Source organism: Ambystoma mexicanum, chromosome 2q (assembly GCF_040938575.1).
Source record: "Ambystoma mexicanum isolate Mex_15411 chromosome 2q, UKY_AmexF1_1, whole genome shotgun sequence".
In the NCBI taxonomy this organism is placed as follows: Eukaryota; Metazoa; Chordata; class Amphibia; order Caudata; family Ambystomatidae; genus Ambystoma; species Ambystoma mexicanum.
Window position 1 is genome coordinate 957915331 of NC_090924.1, and position 12061 is coordinate 957927391.

The window sequence follows — 12061 nt, forward strand, 5'->3', positions numbered from 1 at the left end:
ACCTGGATGTAGAAAATCACACATTTATGGGGAGTAAAACAACGTATACTTATCGGGAATGTACCAAAAGTGATGATCATGTGCTGAATTGCATATGTCAAGTGAAAGGTAATGTGAAACTTGTTGTTTTGTCAATTTGTACATCAGTCATACCAGGGAAATTAGTACTGTATAAAATACTTAACCTCTCTTTTATTCTCAGCAGATTAAATAACTCCTTGCCTCTACAGGCCGGAGGTGGAGCTACCGGAAAAGTAGGGGTTCAGGACCAAAACCCAAAATCCAAACAGAGTGGAGTCCAGGTCAGAGCGCCAGTCCCTCAGGACGAGGACATTCATGGAATGAACCAAGTACACAAGGAAACAGAAACCCCACTCTCTCCTTGCTCTTCTCTCTGTATCACTGGAATCAAATACCCAGAAGGGGGAAATGTGGGGTAAAATATAGCCCCTGAATGAGAGAATACAGAGTAATTTATGGAGTCCCATTGAAGTTTAACACCAGCTCATAAATTGTAATGTCAGACATAAAGCCTATTGAACTAAAAAGAGGCCTAAATCTCAAATGAAGGAGAAGTGTGCATGGATGTTCAAATGTGTGAAGATATGCACAATGCATTTCAGCAAGGAAAGAGAAAGACAGGTGGCTGAAAATTCTGTTTTACTAAATCCATGGAAAGCTATACTTTTTACTTAAAGAGACAGATAGCAGCGTGTACATTATCTTCAATCTAATATCGGATTGTAATCCAGACATCTCAAGTGAAACTAAGCTTATTGCAATTATAAGAAATAAAAGAACTTTCTTTTTTTCCTCATCCCAAAGACAGTATGCAAAGAGAAGTGCTCACTTGGTTTCAAGGTGAGCATGATGTTCTCATATAACTGCCCTATGTATGGACACTCCAGAAGTGAGACTCATGTATTTTACACATGGATGTAAGGCCCGGATGCCTCATAAAATGCTTCATGTAAAATGCATTGTGTGTGAGTTTAAAAGCCATTTCTTGCAGAATTGTACATGCAGCTGGCCATTTCTACTGAAATGACACTTTAACCCCAAAGACCTTTCCTCTGCTTGTCCCGGAATGAGAGGTCTGGTTGTCAACAATCAATCAGGTCCATTACTTAAAAATACAAAGAAATACACCGCCATTGATGGAAACCATGGTGGAACTAGATGAAGCCCTGCCTGTTTTCTCATTAGAAGTGACCTTGAGGTCACAACTCCCATAAAATGTGCATTACAGCTATAGCCAGGACCATTGGGAGGCTAAGGAGGGAAAGGCTAAGATAAACATGACCCAGCATCTGTCTGATTACATGTTTAAGGGGAAATGAAACTTAGAGGAACAAAGATGGGGGGCTAGAGTGAGCAAGGTCTGTGAAGCTGGGGTTTGATCAAAGGAAAAATACATTCTACTGAATAAAAAGGGCAGCATATATGCCACAACACTCATTCCACGCTTTTATTAAAAGTGACAGTAGTCCCCTTTTAACAATGCCAATGCCATTTTTGTGTGATAAACATAACAGAAGTTATTAAGGAAAATTTGATTTGGGCCTTCTCATGATTCTGAAAGAATAGAAAGTTGGAGTGAGGGTGAAGGAAAAGATTAATATGGGAACTATGAAGTGTCATATTTCTCACTGATGTGGCTTCTCAGTAAACAAAGAAAATGGTATCCCTGCACAGGAAGGGCGTGCCGATTTCAGATTAGCATCATCTGATTTGCCTTAACATGTAGTTCTTAAAAATATATCCTTACATGTAAAGATTTGAAAAATTAGGGTACTTGCCATGTTGATAGATTTTCAGAGTTTAAACATGCCAAACCCACAGGGCAGTTTGGAATAACAAAGCTTTCTCCTCCCTGAGCTTTCCTAACTCCCACCCCTCAACTCCTTGCCCTATTAGCACACAGGTGGGAGGAGGGTGGATAGAACCAACCAATCCCTTCCTCGGGAATCATGACAGGTTTGTGATTTCATTTGCCCTATAAGTATACCAGTTTGAATCAGAACTGGGGTTTCTTTTCGCTTTATACCAGGAGGGAACCTGCTGCTGAACTCTTGTGAGGAACACCCAAGCAGAGAGGACCCAAAAATTGCATTGGGCATAGAGACAAGGAGACATAGAATCTGACTGGACCCCTTGGAGGATCCAGAGGGGACTATTCTTGACTGACACCCTTGCTGTCCAAGAGGTGCCCTGCTGTTCCCTGTTGCCCATTACAAGGCCTGTCCTGTAAGTAAAACTATCCCAAAGCCATAGATTGTGCAGGTCCTGCACTGTTACAGCATTGTTCTAGTTATTTGCCTATCGCAAAATACTCTGTCTATCTCTGTAGATCCTCAGCATGTTTAGTTACAGTAAATCAATTAATTCCCCTATAGAAATCACGGTATGTGTTTTGTTTGCATTCAAAATGAACAGGCTCCTCCCAGTATGTTTCGAGCTGGTATAGACATAAAGGCTTGATTGACTATTTGTAAGAAGAACCCTGACCTTGGTACAGAAAGAGGAGTCCTGAATCTAAAAGAATGAATACTCAAAACCCTGTTTCCAGGTGAGTGTGCAGGGTGCAAAATGCAATTCCCCATTGATCCCCTTAATTTTAAATCAGAAGTGTGAAGCCTTGTATTTCCTTTGCATGTGTGGTAGGAAAAATGAAACTGCCTGTTTGTTACCATTGTGCTCTGACACAGACCACAAAGCCCTGTCTGTTCTTTTTAGGTGTGGCCAAACAGATTTTCCCATTGTGTTTCTTTCCCTCATAATGTATCTGTAGTAATAAGTGCAAAACTACTTTTCCCCTTGAATCTCTCTTCCCAAGAGTGTGTGTTTCTATCAGAACCCAAAACGATGTTCGCATTTTGTTCCCACTCTCTGTCACTTGCCTGCAATTGACAAGTCTAATTGATCAAGTCTAATTGATATTTGGAGGGTGAGGATAGCTGGGAGAAAAAGTATTATAACCAAATCAGCAATCTCTGTGTGTCTTGAATTGTCCTTTTCCCTTATTGGGGAGTGCTTTGAAAAGAAAAGCTGTGGAAAATTGTGAACACATATCTTAGTATTATCTGTGTGTTAGTGCCATTACGGAAGTCATTTTTGTTCTTTTCTTGCCACAGCATTGGTGGCTGATGTTAGCCTGTTTGTCACATTTGGTTTAAATAAATAAATAAATAGATATTCTTACTACACACCGCCCTGGTTCCTAGTCCATTGGGGCACCAGGTATTTGTTGGGATTGGGTGAGAGACAGGTTGGGGGACTTACCAAATTGAACCTTAAAAAAAGAATAGTGCTTTGTTGTGGGCCACCTTGATTGGGGGAAAGGAACTCTTTGAGTTCAGTGTGACCGCATAATAAACGGTGCTACAGCCCTTCATGGCGACCAGTCTTCCGCACAGACACAACAACACCTCAGCTCAATCAAGACCTAAAAGGACCAGGATTTGTATGTCATTGTCCTATGAATAGCACCACAATCCTTGAGACCAGATGAGACCTACCAGAGAATTGATAAATGGTAAACAGCAACGGGGATACTGCTGAGCCTTGAGGCATAACATACAACAGAGAGTCAGATAAAGACAGAAAAGAGGAAGAGACAGCCCTAAGCCCCTATCAGTCAGGATGGAGTAAAACCAGGCCAGGGCGGGACCAGAGCGATATAGTACCTTTGACATCGTAGCTGTTTACTTTTTCCTCGCAAAGTTCATTCTAAAAAGACTGTTTGCGAGGGCTTAATATTTCACTGTCAAGGAACTTGTATCCATTTACCATTTAAAGCCAGAATTAAGGCATATAATGCTAGTCTTTGTTGGATTCGCTGCAAGACTATTTTGCATTGCATACTCATCAAATCTCATTAAAAACCTCTGCAGCCCTATTGGTGTCCTGTCAATGAGTAAGAGATCATCAGCATATGCTAGCCAAAAACAGCTCTCATTTGCTATGATTGGAGGAACAAATGATGCAGATTTTAGAAACTCTCCCAAATCAGATACATATAGGTTAAGGAGCAAGGGGGCCAACATGCATTCCTGCCTCAATCCTTGACCAGTTCCAATAGCATTGGTTACATCACCTTGGCCGTTCACTCTAACTTTGAACAGAGTGTCGCTGTGAACGTGAATCAGTATATCCAAAAGATATCCCATAAAATTCAATTTTTGCAATTTATTCCATAATCTGGCTCTATCCACCTTATCAAATGCAAGACTCAGGTCTCACTTGCCAAATACAAGGGATCCACTCCCGTTCCACTTGTGTGTTCTATTAGTGAACTGATGACCAAACCATTTGCATCCATCCCAATCCCCCTCCTAAAGCCACATTAAAATTTGGATAAACTATCATTAAGGATAATCTAGTCTTCCATTACTTTTAATATGTAAACTAAGAAAGCCAAAAAGTCCGGATCTAGGAGGGCGATCGAGTGGTAACTCAATGCCACTAGACGGTTGTCTTTTTTGTAAATAGGTATGAACACCGAGGTATTTCGTTATGCAGGCAATGTTTGTCTCCTTAAAATACTATCAAAAAGGATATAGAGAACAAATGCCCACACAGAAGGGGGTCATTTTCATAATCCTGTTGCACAGTCTGTTGAGACAGGGGGCCCGCAAATTTGACAATGACGTTATAAAATTATAAATCTCTGTACTGGAAATCATCAAATCCCACTGACCCTCATAAAAAAGTCAATGGACTCACTGTGGACATAACTACATAATTCTTTAAAATTGCTTTGCCAAAGCTGTTCCAATATATGATTAACCAAGTTCTCCATACATTTCCAACATTTACTTGTTACCATAGACCCGAAGTGTGTCCCATTTTTCTGCACAATTGCCCCAAGCATTGATTCACCATCCCTTTGTGCCATTAAATGTTTAGGGGCCTTTATCCAGTTCTAATAAGATTGTTTCTCGCTTTTAATTCTGAAATGTGTTTCTTCAGTTTGTTGACTCCCAGCACGTACATTCCTTATTGCTTGTTTCATCTGCTTTTTTCTAGGTTGGGCAGTTCTATCATAACTATGTAGAATTTCTGTGAAATGGAAGAGCCGGCCTTTCCTCCCACATCCATTAACTTTTGAACGATAAATGTTGGAAAGTAGTCCACAGACAAGGGATCCATTAACTTCTTACTCAATGCAGTGGAATACCAAAATTCAGTAATAATAATAATAAACTGCTCTATGCACTTTGGATTCCAAGAGATTCAATTCTTTTGATGTGTAGGCTGTAATCAAAGGCCCTAAACCAACAGAACTAAAGGGCCCAAGGGGGAATGACCTGCCAGCATTCAGAAACCTGCACACTAAAAAGGGGCTTATTTAGGCAGATTATGTGAGTGTCTTTCTACAGTTGAAATTCAGAGAAAGCTAAAACAAAGTCTAATCCAAGTGCAGATTGGAAAAGCACATCGCATTACTGCTGAGAAATAAATCCATAATTTTCAATGAAAATGCCAACCATCAAAAGGGGGTGCACTGTGCTAACAGAGACCCACTTTTCAGCAGAAAAATTAACAGCAGATAATTAAAAGTGTATTTTATTAATGACTGAAGGAAACAGCCCTGTACTTTCAGTGCAAAGGCAAAGTGAACCCTGTTCAGTAAAACACACTTTATATCAAAGAATCAAGGCTGATGTTGGAAAATGCAATAGGTGAGTTCCTTTTAGCCAAAGACAAATGGTGGGTTTCTGGACAAAATTCACAAAGGACTCGCCCACGGAAAGCCTGGCTTGCATCCCCACTGTTTACAACTGCAATAAAATGGAGCCTGCCGAATGGTGTCGAAAACCAAGTTTCCCTAGACCTGCTGTCTCTGATAGCAGTTCTGTGCAGGCAAAATGTTGTAGCCGGTGCATGACTGAAATTCAGGGGGGGCTGAAAAAAGGGGTTGCAATCATGGCTGAACTCTGAATTCATACAACAAAGAGGTTAATTAAAAGCAAAAACTCTGGTCACAGGGTGGCTAAGAGTGGCAAATGGCCTCGAGGAAGGGAAGCTCATATTTGCACATATGAAGATACCCTTTGTTTAAATGGATGATCACAATTGTTGCATTTTTCCAGAAACCACAAGTCACACTGATTACATGTATGTTTCTTTTTTTGCATCTCCAAGCGCTTTTGCTGAAATAAAATTCATCCACCTGTGACTTAGGGAATTGTATTGGCCAGCTAAAAGGTGTTGCTTGCTTCACTGAACATGTCTGATTTTGTGAATTGCCATGCTGGCGGTTGGTAGAGTTAGGCATGTGAGGAGTAAATGACATGTTCCTAACTATTATGCTATTTGTAAAAACAGCAGGAAATTGCCAAAAGGCCATGCAAAATGGTGCAGATCCAGCTATTGTTTTATTGAATTCCCCATGATTAGCTGAAGGGGAATATATATATATATATATATATATATATATATATATATATATATATATATATATATATATATATATATATTTATTACGGCAGTTACTAGTAAATAACACAGTTGGGGACCATCCTTGAGAGTGGAGTGACCATACCCCTGCCCTGTCCTCCCAGAGGATCCTGAAATGCAGTTGGCTTTCCTGAACTTTAAACAGAGTTTTTAAATGTAAGTAAAATTGTGCCATTTGAAACCAAAAGGTGGGGGAGTCTGTTTGCCTTAAATCCTCTCCCCTTATAGGGTTTGGTGGGGACAAAACTGTGCAGATCCTTATTCTATTTAACTAATTAATTTCACTTGGCAGAACACGATGGGGTGAATTTTGTTACAATCCAAAATTAACAAAGTTCATTATCAGTGTGTGCTGAAAACCATAAACTGCAATTTAATTGGGTAATCCTATTGGTCCATCTTCCGCAACACTGGCCTTTAAGTGGAAGGGGTTCTGAAATCCAAGATTCTCAAAATCATCCCACTTTTTTCTGTCCAGCTTCCCCAAAACAGGTCTTTAAGTGGAGGGGTGCCTGAAATTCAAAATTCTCAAATTATCCCAATGTTGTTCTGTCCAGCTTCCCCAACACAGGGCTTAAAGTGGAGGGCGGTCTGAAATCCAAAATTCTCCAATCATCCCAATATTTTCTGCCCCTCTTCCTCAACAGCTTTCTGTCCAGCTTCTGCAGTCTCTACCTCTCCTCTTTCCTCCCAGGCCCTCTTCATGGCCTTGGCTTCTCATTTCAACAATAAAACTCAGGACATCCTGTCCTACCTCTCTTCCTCTAGCTCCTTCTCCTCCTCCTCCACTACTGGCCCACCTGTGGCTGTCTCTCCTCCTCCTTTGGCCTTCTTTCCCTTATTCACCCCAGACGATGTTTCTAGATAGGTCTGATCTGTGAAAGTCTCATCAAAGCAGGTTCTCCCCTGTTCATCCTGAACTATCAAGAACCAAATCGACACCCTTTCTCCAACCTTGGCCGATTTCTGCAATCACTCCTTTGCCACTGAAACCTTCCCCTCCCTCCTTAAGCACTCCCTTCTGCACCCCTTTCTAAAGAAGCCATCTGCCGATCCTTCCTCTCTGGCTAACTATCACCCGACCTCCAGCACTCCTTTCCTGGGCAAACTATTGGAAAAGCTGGCCATCTCCCAGCTTAATCCTCACACTGAATCTGTTGGTTGTCTCCACCAGTCTGGCTTCAGAGTTTCCAGAAGCATGGAAACTGCTCTCCTGAACACCCGTGAAGACCTGCTCTACAACCTTGATTCTAACCTTCCTCCTGTCCTCATTCTCCTCAATCTTTCTTCTGCTTTTGATACGGTCAACCATGCTATCCTGCTCAATCAACTCCATGATAACCTGTGTATCACTGATCAGACCTGGGCCTGGCTGACCTCCTTTTTTCTCATTGACCGACCCTCTCAGGTCCAATTTGGATCTTTCCTCTCTTCCATCTCTCTCTCTACTTGTGATGTCCTCCAGGGGTCTAATGCTCCTCTCTGGCTTTTCAATCACCACCTGGCACCCCTTGCCTACCGCATTTCTGCTTTCCGCTCCAACTTTCAGTGTTATGCAGGTGACACCGAGCTCGCTTTCAGTCTCCTCTTAGCCACCTCTTCTCCTTCTCTCATACCAGACTGCATGGCAGCAATTCATAAATGGTGCGCCGCCAATGATCTCTGCCTTAATGCCAGTAAGACTGAGATTCTACTCATCAGAACTCCAGCTCCCTCCTTTCCTCCCTCTCTCTGGCCACCCACTATGGGCCCTCATCCCGCCCCTACCTATAAGGCTAAGAACCTCTGGGTCATCTTCAACTCCACCCTCTCCTTCTCTCCTCACATCTCTGACATCTCTAAGAAGTCAAACTATCAGCTGCACTTCCTCAGAGGTAGTCTCCCTCTCCTCGCTTTCCCCCAGAAGCTTACTGTCTCGAGAGCTCTGGTTCTCTCTAGGTTAGATTGCTGCAACAGCCTCTTTCTAAATCGTCCTGCTTCTATTCTCTGACCTCTACAACTTATCCAGAACAGGACTTCGACACTTGTCCTTGGCCTCGAGCCCTGGGATCGTATATCTCGAGCTCTGAAATCTCTTCACTGCTGTCTGTGGCGACAAGGATCAAGTTCAAGACCCTTTGCATCATCCACAAGGCTTTCTGGGGCCTGGGACTGCACTACATGCAACTCTCTCTTCCTATACATCTCCCTTCTCGAGCTCTCCACTCATCCACCTCCATCTCTCTGAGGGTCAGTCACTTTTCTAAGCAGAGAGTTGGGGGCCGATCTCTCTCTTCGGCTGGGGTTTCCCTCTGGAACAGCCTCCCTGCCTCTCTCAAACTTGAGTAGAACTACCTCTGGTTCCAGAAGCAACTCAAGACCTTCCCTTTCGCTTCTGCTTTCTCTCTTCCTCTCCCCTGGTGATGTCCCCACTGATCCACGCACTGGTCACCTGGCTACCCTCTGAACTTGGGCACAGGCTCCTGTGTGTCCAGTTGCCCTTCGCACTACCTGTTGGCTCCCCCAGGACTTGTGGTCTGTATCTGCAACCCTACAGTCCCTTTGCTCTACACTTTTGAGCCGCCCGCTGCCTGCACTTATTGAGTTACCTGCACTTAAACAGATGCCGGCTGCCCTTTGAGTTACCTGCACTCCTCCTCCCTCGGCACTTCTCCCCTTCCTCTTGCCTGCACTTGTGCGATCTGATTGACACAAGGCTTAGTAAGAGCATTGTTTTGTCCTCCCTCTGTTTCCCCTTTCTTGTCTTGTCATGCCTAGAAACACTTGTGTACAGGCGCGTTATAAATGCCATATTATATCATACCATATCAACATAAGCCTTTAAGTGGAGAGGCGTTGAAATACAAATTTCTGAAATCATCCCAATTTTTACTGTCCAGCTTCCCCAACACAGGTCTGTCAGTGAGGGGGGGGGGAGTCTGAAAACAAACTACTAAATCACCCTATGTTTATTTTAAACCAAACGTGTGGGTGAAATCATAATTGCCTTATGCCTTTGTACCAATCTATAAACCCAAGTGCTAGCCTTTCAAGTGCGCAGGAACAATAAAATTGCACAGCACTATAGATGTAAAGTGCTTATGTTCATTGACCTGTTTGATTATTTCTTGAAGCGAAATCTGTATAAAGTATTGTGATTTGTGTTTTCCCCAACCAAACTTGCGTGATTTATTTGTGTGACAAGAAGTTTAATAGTGAGCCAAAAAGAAGGTGGCGTGTGGCGTTTTAGTGTGATCTCTATCACCTATCTTCCAAATAAATACAAATGTATTTCCTGGTTCTTGGCGCCCTGTATGCACAAGGGGCGGGGGGATTTGTGGGACTATATATGAGTCTTCAGTAAGGCCAGCGCTAAAAACATAAGCTAGTATTGCAGGGCTCCTGAATTGGGGGTGGGAAGGAACTCTCCAGTTTAAGGGTGGTCGCAATATAACGCGGCAGATTATTTATTTCGAGATCTCTACAGTGAGTTGATTAGGCAAACTTTTTCCAAGATGTTATGATCACTAACTGTGGTGTTAACAGCCTCAAAGTGGAAACAAATATGATTAGTCTATCCAAGAGACTAATTCTGCCCTAGCCATGTGGGGTTACTGGGGATATCTCTGGCCACTTGACCGTCCCCAATCAGAAGCTCCCAACCCTCACAAAATCATTTACAAATTCTTCCATAATCCTACTGCTTTGCACCATAATTCAAATGCATCGCCACACAATTCGCAGGTGGGAAACATTTTGAGTTCAAGGCACCCGCCAACAGAATGTCGCCCTTCGGACACCCCACATTATATATCTCAAGAAATGCCCCATAACTAGTAAAAAAAAAAGGTTGGCAGGTCTGAGTGTAAAGGGTGCCAGTAAATATGTATTAATCAAATCTGGTTCACAGTGAGGTTAGACAAAACCTCTATCCCTACAATTAACGCACCTCTAACCCCAGCAGCGACGATCATTCCAATTAGCTCAAAACCACCCCCCTTGCGGCCTACCACCTACCACCATTTACCCTTGTTGCCGGTTGTTGTAATATATGGTATCCATCCCAGGCTAGAGATTCTATTGCACACGTTTCCTGCAGAAATGCTATTGTCTTATCACTCAAGAATGTATAGGTCATTTATTATGCACCTATGCACATGTGTATCTAGGCGCAAGAAGGCCAGTGGGGGTGTGAGGGTGGAACGACGCTTGGTTTCAAACTCAGACCCGGGATTCGAACCTGTGATCCTGTGTTGCTCAGCGTGGTCTTGCTTCTTATTATCCTGTACTTTGGCCCAGGCTCCTAATGCTCTTCCCTAATCTTACAGGGTTGACTGTCAGGGAGCATTTTTGGTAGACAAAGTACAAAGCACCACTCCCAGTGCGCTTGAGAGTCCACAAAGGGAACCCTTCTGTTTCCCTCGCTCGTGGAAAGCGTAATTGTGAAATGTTCTGCCGTGTGCAACTGCCCCTGCTTTCCTGGTACTCCCTGTATAGTAGACAGTTTCGGAGCCTCAGAAACTGTAATAGAACCAGGTCAAGGCCCAGGGAGGGAAATGAGTCTACCTCCATCTGCAAAGGAACTTCTATCATTACTATGTCCATTCTACTATCATCATAAAATGTTACCAAGTCTATATCTTTGGTTGAAAGCCGGGGTAACTTGGACATTTCACTGAATAGCAACAATACATTAGTAGGATTTTAATTCAACCCTGAACAGAATTTAGAACCCATAACGTATTCCAAAATAAGGAAGGGGGTGAAGTGTTCTTGATCTTTCAATTTGTTATTCCCCCCTATACTCCCCTCCCCCCCCCCCCTTTAGAGCCACAACCAGGCTTCAAAACAGAGGGCCTGTTTCATGGAATGTTGGGCGCGGTTCAAAGTGCCTTTGGTGGTACAAAGTGACCTTGCACTGCCAACAAGCACCCTGATTGCCAGAGTGGTGAAAAGTGTCCCTTTGCACTGCAACAACACACTTTGCACCACTCAGTGAATCGGGGTGTCACTTTGCACCGCGCTAAAAAATCCAATCGGGCCCTTAGTTACAATTTCTCTCACTCACGTGTTCATCTTGCGGGCCCTTTTCATTCACACAGAGCCTGTTTTCACTAACCAAAGGACTTTGCCTCCCCTTTCATTCAGCAATTATAATGGGTCTGGAGAAGGATTTGAAATTCCTAAATACGCTCCCCAACTTACAAGACTGATTGTTCTACATTAGATGTGATGTGTTGAATAGTGTGTTCTAGAATCGTGTTTGGCGATTTCCAGCAGCTGCGTCCTTCGGGCTGGAATGCACCCGGGCCTGTGTGTGCTATTCTGTTTACAGGGACATTCGCGTCTGTATTGATCGGATTCTGGGGTCGGGGCAGACACCATTGCGCCTTTCCCGACACATATCGCCCTACTATGATGACGCCATATGATATAAAAACCTGCTTCCGGTTGTATTGCTGGCAAAGAAGTACAGCGAGGCGTTCAGGGCTCGCTCCTTCCCAACAGTCTCCATGGCAGTTCCACCTGTGTGAGCCTTCATTCTCCAGGCGCATGCATGCCACACAGTGCCGTGCATCCTCGGGTGTGTGTGTGTGTGTGTCCAGTCAGGGGTGCTTTT